The sequence below is a fragment of the Cariama cristata genome, unplaced genomic scaffold (genome assembly GCF_000690535.1).
Source record: "Cariama cristata isolate BGI_N322 unplaced genomic scaffold, ASM69053v1 scaffold4385, whole genome shotgun sequence".
Classification (NCBI taxonomy): Eukaryota; Metazoa; Chordata; class Aves; order Cariamiformes; family Cariamidae; genus Cariama; species Cariama cristata.
The window spans coordinates 2,322-15,139 of record NW_009619075.1 but is presented as its reverse complement, the minus strand read 5'-3'; the positions used below and the strand labels follow the sequence as shown (position 1 = coordinate 15,139).

Below are 12,818 nucleotides of genomic sequence, written 5' to 3'. Positions count from 1 at the left end.
TATTTAATAGAAATTATTACTGGGAAGTATTCTCCTGTCCCAAACAGAACAGAGAACCTTTCAAGCTTAGTGCTATTTTCAGGCTCAGCAGGGAGACAGCCAGGTATGGAAGAACCCTCCCATTTAGCAAACCAGGTTGGCCTTCAGTGAATTGAGTTCTTTTGTCTCAGCAGAGATCACAAATTCACTTCTCAACCCACCAGATGCCTCTGTCTGAAACCTAAATCTCTGCTCCACTGACACGCTGAACAGTTGGCAGCAATGGCTCTACTACCTGCCTGACAGTACTGCTCCATCTGCATCTATATGTAGAGCACGAAAAACCATCACCAGGGTCTCTTTGGCTGAATACTTACTCCCGTCACCTTCATGACCTGGTATCAGCACCTCCTCTGCAGGATTTTCCAACTCCAATATTGCTCTCGGTGATGACATCAGATTCTTCAGTGTTAACTCCAAGTCTCTATATACATCCCATGCACAAACTTCTTTATCCAAAGACTGCATTTCCTAAGCAATAGGATTAAAATAATTGCAGGAAGTACTTGCCATTAACAGCCACCTTGCTGACAGCCTTAAGAAAAATTTAGGAGGTTTGTCAGAAAACTCTGCTTGCCTGTGCGGATGTGTGAGACAGCTGTAGTTAGCACAAGACTAGGGAAGATTTTACTGGGGTCATTGGTTTATGTGGCAGATAAAGCAAAGTGTCTGGAAATGTACTTTCCAGTATGTCAATTAAAGCAATGGACCTGTATTAACACTGCATTTACACAGTGATTTTATGATTCCAGTTGGATCAGAGCCATTTACTTTAGCACAGCCCTGAGGACTTAAGTCTAATTTTCTTATTAATTATTTCACTACAGATAAAAGTATCCATAAATTCAATACATTCAAAACCATCATTCAGAGGGGTAAGGGAGCCACATACGCACGCTGGAGAATGATAAACACGACACAAGCGATCAGCTCACCAGTCGCGATGAGCGTCTCCTCTGTTCCAGGACCTGGCATATGTGCCACAGCAAATGATGCAAAAGCAGAGGGAGAATGTTGTTATCTCAACCCCCTCCTTGCTTTTACCACCTCTGTCACAGCATGACAGCCCCCAGTATTAGAATTGGCTAGGTGGAGTCCATAATTTTGAAGCAATTTAAGTCAAGACATCTGCTATAAAGTCTGAGTCTTCTCTTACAGCACTACTAATTGGGTATGCAATTAAACTTATTTATTCCTGAATGAAACAAATGGATAAAGAAGAACAAACTTCATACCCGTTAGCTTCAAGACTTTCTTCCTTCCATACTCAACTACTATACTGTCTATGAACCACAGCTATTCCTCTAGTGACCTGCAAATAGTCTGGGGGCCTTTGTTGCTACTTTTGCTTCATACTTCACTTGTCCCATTGGAACTGTCTTCTGCAGGGCTACAGTCAATAAAGCATGGCAAATACTTCAATCAGAGAAAGTGCTCTCCCTTTAAAAATGAACATCTTTGCTGCAACTCCCATAACTCTGGAGCTATGTCTAAGAGCAGAGCAGACAAACCTCTGCAAATTCCACCTATCTCTAAAAATAATGACTTTCATCTGGTGGGCCCTATCATAAATCCCCACCCTCTTTATTCTTTCACATACTGCCTCAATTCAGAGAAGTGATAGCACAGTTTTACCATGTACCTCTGCAGGGACTAGAAACTTATCCAGAAAAATAAAGTTTTAAAGCAAAGGCCCCAAAACAAAACATGTTCCAGAATATTCAGTTTGGACTTGAGTAACAAATCGATGGGAACATCAAAGTGGGTGGGAAGAGCGAGGAAGGGGTGGCACAGAGACAGATAAACTGCAGAAAGAGACAGCTATGGAACCTGCTTTGGCAAACCTTCTGAGCCGCACATCCATCTGTTCCACATTAATCTGCCTTCACTGGGTTTTAGTCCAATCATCAATGCTGCTCTGAAACAGAAAGTACAGATAAAAGTGTCAACAACATTTGGTAAAGACAAGCTTCTGCTACACAACAGATAAATGGATGCAGGGAAAAGCCCGTCACACAGCAACAGCTCCTAGACCTTATTTTTTTTTGCAGCCCTACAGTACAACTACCTAGAAAGCACACAAAATAATCCATCTTCTCAAAATTCAACCCAAAAGCCAAGCACTTAAACAGTTTCATTCTTCAGTATCTGACAGGTATACATACCTACCTACCTTTCTGAAGTTATTAAACACACACTTATAGCCACTGACAACATAGAGGTGCACCTGGGAGATGGGGGGGGGGGGGAACTGCCTTGCACCCCCTCCTGGCAATACAAATGCTACGCACAAAATCATGGAAAGAAATCTAGTACATATATTTTTAACCTTGCCTATGAAAAACAACTTCTTGAGGGAAACTGAAGTTTACTGGGCTGATTTCCCATACAGGTGTGTACATTGCCTTTTCTGGACTCTCGCTTCTAACCTTCTTCAGCTCCCCAACATACAACCCTCAGTTCTGAAGTGGAATTTTCTGGCTTTCTGAATTATTACTCAACAATTTTAATTACTCAAGGAAATCATTGCTATTAAAAAAAGCTCAAAATGAAACTACAAAGGTTGTTTTGCTTTGGGATTATCTTGGAATTGGTTAACTTGAGAAAACAGATATTTTTACTCTGGGTATCCTAAAGCATAACAACTATAATTTCAAAAACAAAAGGAATATGAAAGTCTTAGAAGAAAAATATTTAAAATACTGAAATCAAAACTATAACACTTCTAGATCAAATTAAAAGTATAACATTCAAAACATATTCTAAGTTTATAATGATTTTTTTTTTTAAAAAAAAAATCTTCTTACATTAATATAAACACCAAACTTTCTTCAGCAACCACGCTTCTTTTCAACATTGTTTCATTTGCTTGTAGTCTGGAATAGCTACTTCGAAGAGTTTTGCAGATTCCTGCATTTGTAACATTTGTTTTTGCAGCATCTCAAGCTCTTGATCTGCCTTGAAGGGGAAAAGAACACTCAAAGTACAGTTATAGGGTATATTGAGCTGACCTAAACCTGGCAGTGAAAACTATAGATCCTGTATATATGACTCAACAAAGAAGAGCTGAGAGCAATTATTGCAAAGAGGTTAAAAAGTTGCATTTGCATTGTCTCTGAAAGGCATACAAAGGACTCTAAATTAAGCCATAAAAAGAAAAGCTGCATAGAAAACAGTTAATTTATAATGTTGTAATAAATCTCTTAACTTATTAAACCACTTCTCCTTAAAGTTGCATAAATGTTAGCAAAATCCCTTCATGATGTTTTAAAAAGATGCACTAAACAGTCCACTTTAGACTACTGCATCCAAGAGCACACTATGCTGACTTTTTAAAGGAACATGAATAGAGAATAGAAGCAAGTACTCTGATTTTTTTTTTTTTTTTCCATTTATCAGTGAGTATATGCAACATTAGAAGAGAAACAAGAGAAACCTAGATTCAGTGGTGCTAGAATTACACCAGCTTCTTGGAGGGGGCTGGGGGGGAACCGCACACACACACACACACAACACTCAACCAAAACCCCACAAAAAAAACCCAGAACAAATAAACAAACGAAACCCTCCCCAAAAACCCTGACCCACAAGCCACAAATATTTTCACATGTACAGCCAAATATAATTAAGATTTAGTACTGTAAGATTACAAGCAAATATGTTTTTATGGGATTCCCCATTACCTTGAGGCAGGTATATGCATTTTCTGTACTAAAATGAAAGGGAGCTTCCACTTTAAATCTTTCCCTGAATTCCAGCTGCTTCCCCTGATGAAACACAGATAATGACACCTGTCACTGATCATGTTCTCATAAAAAAAACCCAGAGATAAAAAATGACTGATCCCAGAATTCAACATAACTCAGGTAAAGCACATTTTCTTTTGATAACTGCAACCTCAGGTGCCTGAAGAGCAGTTTGTGCTTTACTAACGCAGCTCTCTTAACAGTATTCTGTTTTTCAGGCAATTCCTATTTAACCAAGTAACATTATTCTGAAGGAAAAAATATCACACATGGTAGAAATATATCAGTAAAACCTGTATATTAAGAGTGAGGATACCCCAACACCTGCCTATGAATAAGAAATTACAGTGGAGTATTTATTTAACCACAAGCTATACTCTGTCATAGCTTTTACTAGAATTTTTGTCAGCTGTAAAATAATTAATTTTATGGATCATTGCTAATCATAAACTACTTGAACTTAATGAACTCAGTTATTTTATGTATAACCACATAAAACTTCATTCAAAAATATGTTGGGAATCTTCCACATAGTAAAACAGAGAGCTCCACTCCTCCTGCTTTAACACATTTCCAAATATATAAAGCTGACATGGAAATAGCTTTCTCATTCTACAAATCTCCCCAAGATCTCTAGAAAGACCCATTCAGTAAACCATGTGAAAAAAAAAACAACAACATTCCATCAGGATGGAAAAAAAAAAAAGATACCTTGACAGGTTTTTTGGTCTGTGTCAAAAGAAAGTACAAGGAAAAGAAGCCTGAATCCAAGTCACTTCAGAGTAAATTGAAGACTTGCTTACAGTACATGTCAAAAATCCTACATTTATTTTCCTAGTCATCTCCTCAATCTGATTTGGACCAGATCGACACAGAAATAGAAATTCCACTGTGGACTGGAAAACTCACTGAAACTGGTGAGAAGTTTTCGTTTTGATAATTAGATTACCTGATGAAAAACATTGGCTGAACTTCTACCCAATTCTATTTATCACTATTTACAGTGTAGTGCATCTCCCAAAACAGACCAAATAAAGGTGTCTCATACACAGATGCTGATCTTAAAGCCACAGCTTAATAAACTCTTTTTTTAGTGTCAGTAGCAACCACTGCCACTGTAGCGTTTTCCCACCTATTCTCACCATCCAGTTTTGCTTAATTCAGATAACTCCCCCAAATTTCACTTGCCACCCAATAGAATTTTAACTGGGAGAGGCACAGGGCAGAATATACACAGAAACAAGTGGCTGAGAAGTCTGAAAGACAGCATCACCTGACAGGCGCCAAATCCCAGCTTTTGTATCCACATTTGAAAAGAGCCCCAAAATACTGCTAACTGTGTTAAGGCATGCAAAGCAATGTAGGAAATTCTACACTCACCAGAGTTTCTATATGGCTTATCTTCTAGGAGGAGGCTTATGAACGTGAACATGGTTTGGTCATTATTTTAAAAAATAGCAAGTAACTACTGGAGACCTCATCATAGCAAAATGTGACAGATCTCTTTTTGAATTGATTTTCCATCATTCACATAAAACAAGTCTTTTAAAGAACACAAGAAAAGCTACCTGGTTGTGTTGCTGGCCGCTGCAAAGGAACAAGGAGAATGGAGTTACTTTACGTCACTGAGATCAGATACTGCTATTTTAGGACCATATACACATACATAAATGTGAAATACTACTTTTGCTACAATATCTCTAACTGGGCATAAACTTTGCCTGGCATCTTCTGTCGACAGCTTTCTAACAGTGCAACCATCTCTTTTGAAGGTTTAAAGAGTTCACAGTGGTTTGCTGCCTCTCCTTCACAGCCAAGAGATGGCCAGAACACAATAATTTCCCTTGGTCACCTCTCTTTGGAGTCCAGCATCTGTCACTTTTATAAATTCTAAGTCAGTTAGACTACCAAAGAGAAACAGGGATGATGACAAACTGAGCAAACATTCCTTGCTCTAGTGAATAAACATGTAGTAACCCCTATTGATACTACTTATCTGTTTTACAAAATAAATATAATTATTTATAAAATAAAACCAAGACAGTTTTACTATATTGTTTTAAGACATTCTGGGCCTGATTTCCAGAAATGGCAAGTGCTACTATTGAGAATTAACCCAACAGGATATGCAAGTACAAATCTGGAATACAAAACCAAACCAAAACAAAAAACACACAAACCAAAAAAAACCCACAGAACACATACATTAGAAAACCACTAAGGAAACAAACAAACAAAAAAAGCTGCAAATCCAGCTCACCAAGGTATTATACGTAAAAAGACTCCAAGCTTACAGTTATTCTTTTCGGGCATGTAAACACACACACTCCATTTCACTCAACAATGACAAATCTCAGGAGATACTCCTTGAACTCCATTTCTTAATAAGGTTTCACAAGCTCATTTTGAAAGGCTTCATATCTGCTTTAAACTAACTTTCAAAAATTTTTTGAGTCTTCAAAGTTGCTTATCTGAACATAAAGGTTTTCATAGATATTTTCACTAGAGGAGAGATAAATAAATGCATATACTCCTTCAATTCCCCCCCCCCCCCACTAGTCAATTACTAAGACTAATTGCTCTCTTGCCTGCTCTTCAAACAGTTTAATAGTGCGATGCTGTTGAGAGACTTTGTCAGTAAGAGGCATCTTCGTGGATGCTAAACCATGACCATGGAGAAGGAATTGCTTTATAAACTCAGACCAGTCCTCCAGCCAGAGAGACACATAGCTAACAAGAGATCTTCCGTACTCCAGAGCTCTGTCAGTAATATTTGCCACTCTCCCCATAATCTCCTGCCTGATTTCAGACAGATCAAACATGTTGTCCATATCATTCCAGGCATCAAAAGAAAAGTTTTGTTATTTCAGTAAGTGAGACAGTAATACCTGCTGGTTAAATTTACATGCAGATGAAAGACTGGAATTCTACCCCTTTTCCCCAGAGATGTATTAACAAGAAAAACTACTATTCACTCAGCTGCTCCTATTTTGGGTTTACGTTTTGTTATATGAACACATAAAACCAGACTGAATATACATCCTTTGCAAGTTATTCAAAGCTGAACTTTTCCTGAACTATATATAATTCTGACCACCAGTTTAGTGTGTAATCCCTTACTTGTCTAAGACATTAAGTTCCCACTACGTGCAGATTTATGTATATCGCAAAACAACACACTCTAGTATTTCTTGTACCAAGTGTGCTCCTGGATCATACTTTGGTCAGCATAGAGGACTTCCGAACCTCCTTGGAACAGCATTTACAGTAGCAAAACTCAGCAGCTCTGCATTGAAAATACTACAGGTTGGCAGAAAACTGTCATACAATACAGCAACTTTGATGGAATATCCACATTTTGTAAGAATACTTCTGCATGTTTGTTTTGCTTTGCAGTATCAACCCTTGTCATACTTAACTAAGTGTTAAAAAGAAACCCTTATTTTGATCTCTTCCTTAAATTAATATCAGTAGTATAAATATAGGCAACAAAATACAAATAAGATTAGGTCTGAAACTGAACTAAAAGTTGCTCCCCAGATAGTAACACTAAAATTACTGTTGATAATAGACACAAAAATTTGTTGCAATAGACACAGAAGCAGGTCCCTCAAAAAAGTTAGCAAGAATGGGGCAAAGAGACAAAAAAACCCTGCTTCCGCATTCACGTCTTACTCAAGTTAAGTTCTCTGACTCAGTCACTGTATGACATATCAATTGTAGTCATGTAACAGAGCAGTTCATATTTAAGGATATTATAATTCAATTCATAAGTAAACTACCGAATTAAATTATCCGTTGTGTATTTTTAGTTACACATATAAGGAAGAAACATTCACATTTCAAATCAAAATTATTTCACAATATATCTAGTGCAAGACAATGTTTCAGAACACTTTCTCCAGCTGCAGAAATGACTTTCCCCATGGGGATCACAAGAACAACATAGCTCAGGGCAGCAAGAAAATGACACAGCAGCTCTACCATGACTGCCGCTTGCCGGTTGTTCCCAACCTACTAACTTTTAAAAGCACTAACGCTCTTTTCAAATGTTGCCAAAATTGTTCTCTCTTCAAACATCAGTCAAGGAACTTTTATGCAGTTTGTGCAATTACACAAATAATTCAACAAAACACATACAAGTAAGGAAGTATTAACAGTCAAATACTTAACACCCATACCATCATACCAAAATACAGCTCACTTGGCCATTACCTCAACAAGATGATGGATCTGGTAGCTATCTTCTTGCAGTATTTTGTATATTTTAGCAAGTCTTTCTCCTTTGTCATCCAGGTATAATAGAGCTTCTTTTTTACCTTTCCTGAAAAAGAGGGTATGTTCCATCCAAGCATTCATAATTCCCTGAATTGATCCAGCATTGTCCTTTGATGGCTGAACTCTCTGCTGTGAATCACACACTGATGTTTTCACCTGTTCGACACAGTCCCAGCAGGTTGTCGCCTGCCACATGCATATTTCTTCTGCTTCTTTCAGCTAGTCATCAATAATATTTTTCAATCGGAGGATATTCTGCCCCCAGAGTAGTCTGCATTAGCCTGCTGTGCAGCTGAATGACAAGTTCAAGGTTTCCAACACACTGTTCGCAAGGAGATGCACAGGATGAGATGCCCTAACATCCCACACATGATACTATGCACTTTGCTGGCAGAACAGCTATTTGGCCAGCTGTGGCCAAGCATTGCAAGCTGAAGCATAAGCTGCAGGTGGAATTCTGTTAGACCAAGACACAAGCTTTCCTTTCAACAACAGGATGGTTACAGCCATGCACGTGCTCACATACACGCATGCAAATTGCAAGGGCAGGGAGAAAAAACAAAAACCAAACCACATGTTGCTAACATATCCCACCATCACAAACCTTCGCAAAACTCTTCCTTTTCTCATACACAGCTAAAGTTGGTTCAACATTAAGAGATATTTCACCTCTCTCAATAAAACCACTAGCTAGAAAAGGAAAGAAACAGTTTGTTTTATAGTTATCCTTCCAGAAGCCTCAACACAATGACTTTTTGTTTTGCATTTAATCTCAGATACAAAGGCATTAGAAAATCTTTTTAATGACTGGGATATAAGAAAGTATACAGGAGACTTCTTTTAACTAGTATTCAACAATTTAAAGGTAGGGATTTCAGGGCTTTTTGAAGTTCGATAACTTAAAGAACCACTGCATTTTATAAAGTAAGAGCTAACTGTCATTGTTATATTCCTCCATGCGTCTCTAGGGAAACCATTTACTACTGTAATAACCTCCTTTACTGTTTAAAGCAAGAGCTCTCCCCTGAGCAGGTATAGGGCAACCAGATTTCCAGACTGGAAAACAAAGACAACAAAAATAGTAAGATTTACGATTTTAAGATTTACTCATACCCTAGAATATTACTGTCATTTTATGACTGTGAAGTCAAAAGAGAAATAACAGAGCCAGATTTAGTTACAATTATACGCACATACCTTAGGATCAAAATTCACACTCAGGAGGCCATTTTCGGGATTATGCTTGATTAGAGGTTGGTCTAAATCAAACTGACAAATTTCATCCACCTGAACTTTCCATTCACAATAGGTCTGATTGGTCAAGGAATTTCAACATTTCCACATATTTCCGAGAAATAAAAGCAGCTTCTGGACTTTCTAAGACTCTGCAAGGAAAAACACACACATAATCAATTTTCTTCTTTTAATGATAGCAATACACAAACAAATCCTGTCGAAAAGCTTTAGTTTCCTCACATTATTCATTTTTAGATGAAGTTCTGTGTATGCTGGCCATTTTCAAGCTATCCATAGCTTTGCCAAATTGAATTACAGGGGAAAGGCGCATAAAGCAAGAAGTGAGAACACTGAGAACAATTAAAACTCTGGGGAAAAAAGGGAGATATGTCCCCCTTGCATGTTACTAGCTATGTCAGTGGTCAACAGTTGGAATTTATATTACTCAATAATTTAATTCAGGCGTATCTAACACGCCTACAGGAGCTTTCCATCCTTTGTGCTGCCACCTAAAAGCATGTTTGCTGAAGGATCAGGAACAAAGGGAGAGACAGGGCACAATTTTCAAATAACTTGGATGTCTAGATCCCCCCTAAGTATCTTTGAAAGTCTTGTCACCATAGAACATTAATACTCTTTGCATGGGATATATTAGCATCGCCTTGAAGCGGAGAAATTCCTGGGTTTGCTAGTTATTGACTCATCCAAACAATCATTCAAGCAAATCTCTTACAGTTATTAAAAAGCAATTCTGAGAGTACTACCAAGTGCATTTCAATGCAGAAATAAGAAGTTTCCAGAATATACCAGAAAATTTGAACTGTACACAGGCACAACATGGATGTTTAAATTTACTTGAGTAAGAGATCGTATTATGCAAATCACACTTGTTCAGTGATTAGCGATGCCTTATTTAAAGGCCGTTAACTTTTCACTAAATCAGTGACTATGAACACTAAGAGGCGAGACAGATGAAAAGTAGGTCCAAAATGTCTGCATTCGTTCCTTCAGTTCTTTACACCATTTAAGACTTTCTGAAGTAACCTGTATATTTTTGCTAATTATTTAATTCTCGTCTTCCACCTGCTTATTAGAACAGAAATTAAGCCACTGTGAACCACCAAGAAAACAATTTTTTATTTTTGCATTGTGCAATACTTTTTTTTTAATGTGTTCATCATGTATATGTCTGTAGTTATCCTGTTCTTCAAACATTTCCAATAAAATATTGTAATTTAGGCTAAATATCTCCGTGATGAGAGGGTTTTTTTATATATTTTCCAAAGATGGTTAAAAGCTTAAAAAGAAAATAAAGAAAAAAAAAAAGAAATCAAATAGCAAAGTAAGCATTAGAGTTCTTTTTCTGTAATACTCTCAACTTGAAATCTCATCCAAAATGCTTCTGAAGTACAAGGACCAGAACTGTACCAAGCTACACCATCAGTATGTGCCATGTGCTGACAAACAGACCATATATTTTCAAATATGCTCTTAAATTCTGCTAAACAGATGAATTCTAGAAAGCTAAAGAATGACAGGTTAGCTTAGATCCTAGAAAATATGGAAGTAGGATTTCCAGATCCAGGCGTATACCCCACACTCTAGATACGTTCTAAACCCTACCCTGCACTTTTCTAACCTGCATGTTTTCTCCCCCTTTTCCAGATATGTCCTCTCTCATAAGTCACTAGCCTCTTCCTCCAGCATCTCACACAAATTCAAAGTCTTAATTGTACACTAATGTTTTCTGGGGAAAAAAAAAAGCCTACTGCTGTAAAAAATTACCGAGAGGCAAGCAGAAGTGACTTCTCTGAGGATAAGTCACCTTCCATTCTCCTTGTTACGTTTAAAGCTAAAACGAGTCATCTGCCTTTTGAAAGAGCAGATTTAATACTGTATTTATTATCCAAATCCAGTGAGAAAATAAATTTGGAAAGAAACAGGGTAAATGCCAGCACTAAATGTAAGATACTCATCTAACTGCTAACAATGCCAAAATTGACAACCTAAGGAAAATTAATTTACTCAAAATTTGAAGCATTAATTATTACTGCCTTATGCTTACCACACCTAATTTACCATACTTTGACACAGTTTTAGTGTGGTGTATACAGTGTCATAGAAATGTATGTCTAAAAGGGACTTCAAGAGCAATTAGTCCGTGTTCCTGAGCCAAGACGAGGTCTGCTATACCTATGCCATTTCCAAGACATGTTTTTCTAGCCCTCCCTGAAAGATTTTTCTGTAATGAAGAGCCTGTCACCTCCCCTAGCAATCCATTCTAGCGATTCATCATGCTTGGCATAAAGTGGTTTTCCCAGTCATCAGACTTAAACCTTCTGCACTTTAAATCAAGTTCATTATGTTCTGGATGCAGAGAACAGACTATTTTTTTTCCTGTATGCAGAAGCCTAATGTATTTGAATATTTATGTTTGTTCTCTGTCTTTTCTTCTCCAGCCTCAATAACCATCAACAGATGATGTTCCTGAAATGTAATGCTTATACCTGGGCACAGTACTCCATTGGAGGCTTCATCAAGGGTAATTAAAATCTGAGATTTCTCCTCATGCCTCTCGGGACAATCACCTATTTGAACATCTTACATACTTACCTCTTTCTTAATAACATGACATCACTTACTCAGGTTCTACATAGGACAACTCCTAAATTGTATTTTGAAGAACTTTTCTAATCAGTTGTTCCCTTACATTTTAACTATTCCTGCTTAAGAATAATATTTACTACTGCAGAAATACACTCCAACTACGTAGGCTAACTATATGCTACAGTGGATGGAGAGCCTGCACGCACCTGCCATCAATGATATTCTCCATGCCTTGTGCAGTCAAGTGCAAATACAGAATGTTAGTGAGCAAGGCACCTCTCTGTTTCTTTGAGTTAGGTTTTAGATCTGGCCTTAGTTATGGGTTAACTTCTGGAAAGAACCTCTATGCAGAACGTCATTAAAATGAGAATAGAATCAAACAACTCAATCTGATTCTCCAGCTGAAATACACGTTAGACAGTATTCCAAGGCATTCAGTTCACAAATAGGTTACCTAGATATAAAGTATAGTTTAAGCAATGCACAAAACTGTTTTTCTAATAATAAATGAAGAACAGTTTCATGTGTATGGGTACTGACCACGAACATGGACTCTAACCCTGAACAGTCATGAAATCCTACACAAAGAACTGAGGCAAGATGTCCATCAAGATCCAGGGTTATGGCTTTAAATTCAGTATAATCATCTTCAAACTCCTGTAACATTAGAAAAAAGAAGTATAAAATGCACGTCTTTCCAATGGGAAGAAAAGCTAATGGGCAGCATATGGTTGGGCTAAACACGTAGCTCACCTCTGTCACTGAACAAACTTCTGAGAGTTTTGTATTTCAGGTTTTTCAGTACTACTTTAACCCATGAGCAATGATCAATACCATCTAACAGTGATGCTTTTGGTTTGGATTTTTAGACGAACCAAGTTAACAACTGAAGCACTTGCTTAGCAATACAGA

The 12,818-nt window shown here is 37.5% G+C and overlaps 1 pseudogene; it reads right to left on the bottom strand.

Moving 5' to 3' along the window:
- Positions 1-12,563, bottom strand: part of LOC104162379 — a 64,264-nt pseudogene extending 51,701 nt beyond the window's left edge.
- Positions 12,564-12,818: the final 255 nt, after the last annotated feature.